The sequence below is a fragment of the Medicago sativa genome, chromosome 6 (assembly GCF_051527215.1).
Source record: "Medicago sativa cultivar Bolivia chromosome 6, Bolivia_mono, whole genome shotgun sequence".
In the NCBI taxonomy this organism is placed as follows: Eukaryota; Viridiplantae; Streptophyta; class Magnoliopsida; order Fabales; family Fabaceae; genus Medicago; species Medicago sativa.
This window is the reverse complement of record NC_140754.1, coordinates 32,472,429-32,478,757: the sequence shown is the minus strand read 5'-3', so window position 1 is coordinate 32,478,757 and position 6,329 is coordinate 32,472,429.

Below are 6,329 nucleotides of genomic sequence, written 5' to 3'. Positions count from 1 at the left end.
GGAGTTGAAGGTTGTTTAGAGGGTTTTGGAGGGGCTAGGGGAACAATTGGTAGGTTTGATGAAGATTGGTCATTTGTAGTTGCAGTTTGGCTAGTTGATGGTTGGTCAGGAGTGGGGTCAACTACCATATCAGAGGCATGATCATATTGATCATCCTCAGAATCTGTGTCCATATCACATACACCAGTATGATGGGTGATCTTGATGACTTGAACTGGTGAAGAAGATATGGAAGCAGAGGTTAGCTCAGGAACAGTGTGTTCAGGAGCGGCAGTTTCAGGTTCAGGTTCAGTAGTAGGTTTAGTAATTGGTTGTTCAGGAACAGAATGTTCAGGAACTGTCTTTTGAGGAGTTGGTTGTTCAGGAACAGATGGTTCAGGAATGATTGGGGGTGATGAAATTGTAGGGGGTGAAGAGGCTTTTTCTGGTGAAGGTGTTTATTGTGGGGGGTCTTCTGACACAACTTTATCAGAAGCAGCTGCTTCTGGAGTTGTCTCAGAGGCTTTCTCTGAGGTTGTCTCAACATTTTCTGGTACAATCATGTTGAGGGGTTGAATATTAAGAGGTTGAGGGTTAAGGCGAAAGATATTATTGATGACTCTATCTCTCTGCACAGCCAACTCAGTCAACTTCTCATTGATTATATGACCAACTGGTTCATAAGTGTTTGACTGAGATGGATTTGTGTTAGTATTGGTTGATGTTGACTGGCGTTTTACTGGTTTTCTAACAAGTTGAGCTATAGGTATATCATCATCAGAATCTGAAGACGATGATGAGGATTTTGAAGAAGGTGAAGGAGAGTCACTGGATATCTCATGTACTACAGGTTCTGAGTGTGTGAAAATATTACCTGTAGAAGAAGGTTCTGAATAATCAGCTGACTTCATTTGATCATCTTCAGCAGTGTCAGGAATTTTAAGAAGTTGTGATGCTTCTGTTATTACCCTCTCTTGAAGTTCAGAAGCAATCTCCATAGCTTTTCCAATAGCTTCTGACACATTAGTAGCAGCTTCAGTCTTCTTAGAAACATGAGGAAAGTTCTTGGTCCTCCTTACTGCTTGCTTCCTTTTCTTCTTTGGTATTGCAGGTTGATTTAGAGTAATGCCAACATCCATGATCAACCTAGAATCCATGTCTTCAATAGCTTCTTCAATTGATGGTACTGATGAACCACCAATCTTGAGCTTGTCAGAAGCAACTCTTGCCTTCTTAACAGTCTTTTCAACCTCCAGATATTCTTCTGCAGTCATTTTCCTTTTAGACCTTCTGCCTTTTGCTAGAGGCACTGCACCACCAAACATTTCTTCAGGTACTTCATCCAACCTGATGATCTTGTTGGTTGCCTCATAGTGTTCCTTGATGTACCTCATCTGCACTTCAATAGGATCCTGTTTGCAGATGGGTGGAAAATCTCTCATAAGATCAGATACAACAAGAGATTCACTTAGATCAGTTTTAAGTTTGGTGACCTTGGTGATCAGCTTCATATTCTTGAGAGTTTGAGCATTTATGAATGCTCCAGTCTTTGTATCCAGCAGCTGATCTGTGTAGCCTTGAGTTCTGCTTAAACAATCCAAGACACCTCCTTGATAGAAAATCTCTGATAAGAGTCTTCCATAAGGAACCCAGGGTTTATCCAGTAGCTGACTCTGTTTTAGACACTCTATGAGGTACTTGAACATATATTTGGGCACGTTCACCTTTTCCTTCTTGATGAAGTGCTGGAGAAGGACCTTCTGAGCTAAATTTGGTTTCACACTGTCACCACATGGAAACAGGTTCTCATTCTGAATCTTCAGAAGCATCTTAGTTTCCATGCTCAATTCAGCATATTTCTTCTCCTTCTCAGAATTGTATATCACCAAGTTGGCTTGCTTTTTCCAAATGCGTTTTTCAGCAGCACCTGAAAGATCAATTCCAGAGTAATATCCAGAAGCTTCAGCCTTAAGAACAGACTCTATGTGCCACTGTGCAATTCTCACTGGAATACCGCAGATGCTTGATCTGATTTCATCTTTAACAAACGGCGCAAGACCCATTTCTTCTCTTGATTTTCCTTCCAGTTCTGGATAGAGCAGAACCATATGACTTTCTTCAGCTATGGATGCAGCTTTGTTATAAATTTTTGCTCTAACCCAGAAGTGCCTGACCAATGCTTCATATGTTGGTCCATTCAACATTTTGAAGTAATGCATGAGTCCTTGCTCTTCATAGAAATTCCTGATCCAACACTTATGAAAAGTCAGAGAATTGAAATCCACTGGATTCTCTATCTGAACTTGTAGTTCCCATTCTTCCAATTTCATGCTTCTTCCTTTGTAGTCATATTCAGGGACCATCCGTGAAGAAGATACTGAAACTTCTCGTTGCGAGCTTGATGATGCCATTTGATGATGATTGAAGAAGATTTAGAGAATTTAGGGTTCTAAGGTTTTTGCGCTTACTTCGCAAAAGGTTTGAGAGCAAAATGTGTTTGTTGTGAGTGAGTAGTGTGTGAATTGACAAAGTGTTAAAAGTAAAAACGTTTGCAATTCAAAAGAGACAAACAAACATAGCATTAATGACAAAATTGGGGGCGCGTGAAAAGTACTTTCAAAGCTATTAAATCATCATTGCCCTTTTAGTTATATACCAACACATACATGCCACGTAAGAAGTTCACAGAGTAACTACCAAGTTAGTGGGCCAGAAGTTACTTTTAAAAAGTAACTCCCAACGTTTCCACTAATTCAACTATTCAGAAGCAATAAATCCAGCTTCTGGACTTCAGATGCTGACGTCATCATCAGAAGCGAGTTTTCCTCAGAACCTCAATAAAGAGCTTCTGATGGACTACTGCTTCTGAACTAACTTCAGAACCTAAAATCCTATTCAGGAGCAAGCAAACATCTAATCAGACACGTAGTTCATGTTCAAATTTTTCTTTATAAAATCAAATCTTTCAACAGTTAAAGGCTTAGTAATCTCTGATAATCCTTTTTGAATATAATCTCTGATAACCCAAGCAAACATCCTATTCAGTATCGATGAATTGTATATCTAAAATTCCTTTTTGAATATAATCTCTGATAAAATGGTGTTTGATTTCAATGTGCTTAGCTCTTGAATGCAAAATTGGATTTTTAGACAAACAAATAGCAGCAGTATTATCACAATAAATGGGAATACTGTTAGCAGTTATCTGATAATCTTCCAACTGATATTTCATCCAAAGTAGTTGTGTACAACAACTTGCAGCCGAAATGTATTCTGCTTCTGCTGTAGACATAACAATAGTTGTTTATCTTTTGCTAGCACAGGATATAAGATTATCACCCAGAAATTGACAATTGCCACTGGTTGACTTTCTTTCAATCCTATCACCAGCATAATCAGCATCACAGAATCCAATTAGCTTATAATCTAAGGATTTCCTATAAAGGAGTCCAAGATTAGTTGTTCCTTTCAAATACCTGAAGATTCTCTTGACAGCAGTCATATGAGATTCTCTAGGATCTGATTGGAATCTTGCACACAAGCATACACTGAATAAAATATCTGGTCTAGATGCAGTAAGGTATAACAAAGAACCAATCATACCTCTATACAGCTTCTGATCTACTTTAGCTCCTTCATCTTCTTTACTTAAGGTGCACGTAGGGTGCATTGGAGTGTTCATCACTTTACAATCTTCAAGTTTGAACTTCTTCAGAAGCTCCTTTGTGTACTTTGATTGATGAACATAGACTCCATCTTTGCATTGATTGATTTGAATGCCAAGGAAGAACTTCAGCTCTCCCATCATGCTCATTTCAAATTCATCCTGCATTAACTCAGAAAATTTCTTGCAAAGAGATGCATTAGTAGAACCAAATATTATATCATCAACATATATTTGCACAACAAGAATATCTTTCCCAAGGGTTCTTCTGAAGAGTGTAGTATCAACCTGTCCTCTTTTAAAATCATTCTTGATTAAGAAATTACTTAGTCTATCATACCAAGCTCTGGGAGCTTGTTTCAAGCCATATAGTGATTTCTTCAGTTTAAAAACATGGTCAGGATATTTAATATCCTCAAATCCAGGAGGTTGCTTGACATACACTTCTTCTTCTATGACACCATTTAGAAATGCACTCTTGACATCCATTTGATATAATATTATGCCATGATTAACTGCATAGGAAAGAAGTAACCTGATTGCTTCCAATCTTGCAACTGGAGCAAACGTTTCAGTGTAATCAATGCCTTCTTGTTGACTATACCCTTGTGCAACAAGCCTGGCTTTGTTTCTTGTTACTTCACCTTGCTCATTCAGCTTGTTTCTGAATACCCATTTTGTTCCAATAATGTTCTTGTGCTGAGGTTTGGGTACCAGATCCCACACATCATTTCTTTGAAATTGATTCAACTCTTCTTGCATAGCTAGGATCCATCCATCATCTGAAAGTGCTTCATCAACTGTTGTAGGATCAATCATTGAGATTAGTCCAATCATTGACTCTACTTGTCTGAAATGTGATCTTGTTCTTCTTGGACTATCTTTGTTTCCAATGATTAGCTCCTCAGGATGTGAAGAATTGTGTTTGAATGTGTTTCTGGGAGGATCTGCTTGATGTGAGCCATCTTGTGCTTCATCACAAGCAGCTTCATCTTGCGCTTCTGATGTGGGTTCAGCTTCTGGACAATCTTCAGACTCAGCTATCTGATCAGGTTCTGGAGTAGCTTCAGGAACCTGTATCTCTGCAAAACTTTCATCTTGCTTTGAAGTTTTATCTTCAAGCTCCTTGTCATCAAATTTAACGTGCATAGATTCTTCAACACAGAGTGTTTCTGAATTATACACTCTGTATGCCTTTGACCTTTCAGAGTAACCTAAAAAGATTCCTCTTTGGGCCTTGGCATCAGATTTCTTTAGGTAGAGCTTGTTGTTCAGAATGTAACATGTACATCCAAATTGATGAAAGTAAGAGATATTGGGTTTTCTTCCTTTAAAGAGTTCATATGATGTTTTCTCCAAAATAGGTCTGATATAGATCCTGTTTTGAACATAGCATGTCGTATTCACTGCTTCTGCCCAAAAATGTTTTGGTAAATTGTTTTCATGAATCATGGTTCTGGCCATTTCTTGTAAAGTTCTATTCTTTCTCTCTACAACCCCAGTTTGTTGTGGTGTTCTAGGAGAAGAGAATTCATGGAAAATTCCATGTTTTTCACAAAAAGCTTCAAATGGCTCATTTTCAAATTCTCCACCATGATCACTTCTGACTTTCAAAATTTTTGATTCTTTTTCAGATTGAAATTGAGTGCAAAAGCTACTGAATACATCACACGCAACATCTTTACTCTTTATGAATTTCACCCAAGTCCATCTGCTGTAATCATCAACAATGACTAATCCATATTTACTTCCATATAAGGATGCAGTACTCACTGGTCCAAATAAATCAATATGGAGTAATTCTAAAGGTCTTGAGGTTGAAACAATGTCTTTGGTTTTAAAAGATGATTTCACAATTTTCCCTCTCTGACATGCACCACAGAGTGCATCTGAATGATAGTCAATGTCTGGTAGCCCTTTCACAAGTTGTAACTTACTAAGCTTAGAGATTAACCTCCAGTTAGCATGTCCCAACCTTCTGTGCCACATCCATTTCTTATCATTCACTGATAGTAGGCAAATCACCTTCTGATCAGCCAGTTCAGAAAAATTGATTTTATAGACATTGTCAACTCTCTTTCCCTTGAACACAATGGATTTGTCTTCCTTGTTGATTACTGTACAGTTGGGTTTTTCAAAAAGCACATCATAACCATTATCACAAAATTGACTAATGCTCAAAAGGTTATGTTCAAGACCATCTACCAACCATACATTATTAATTGAAGTAGAGGAATTACCAATAGTTCTTGTACCTATGATCTTGCCTGTCTGGTTTCCTCCAAACTTCACATTTCCTCCCTCTTTCATTGTTAGGCTGAGGAACATGGACTTGTCTCCTGTCATGTGTCTTGAGCAACCGCTGTCTAGGTACCATGATCTTTGCTTTGGCACTGCTCTTAGACATACCTGCATCATTGACATTTTTAGATTTAGGTACCCATTGTCCTATGGGTCCTGGAAGGTTAGTACTTAAGGCTTTACTCTTCACTTCTTGTACCTTGTGCTGTGAGTTGGGTTGCTTCTGATTAACCATCACCTTAGGTTTTGGTACTTCAGAAGCAGTAACTGACTTCTTCTGAAATTTAGACTTCAGAACCCCAGATTTTGGTTTCACCAGACTCTGAGGAAGAGGTTCTGATCTTTTCAGGATCCTAACCTTTGAAATCTTGGAATCAGATTTGAT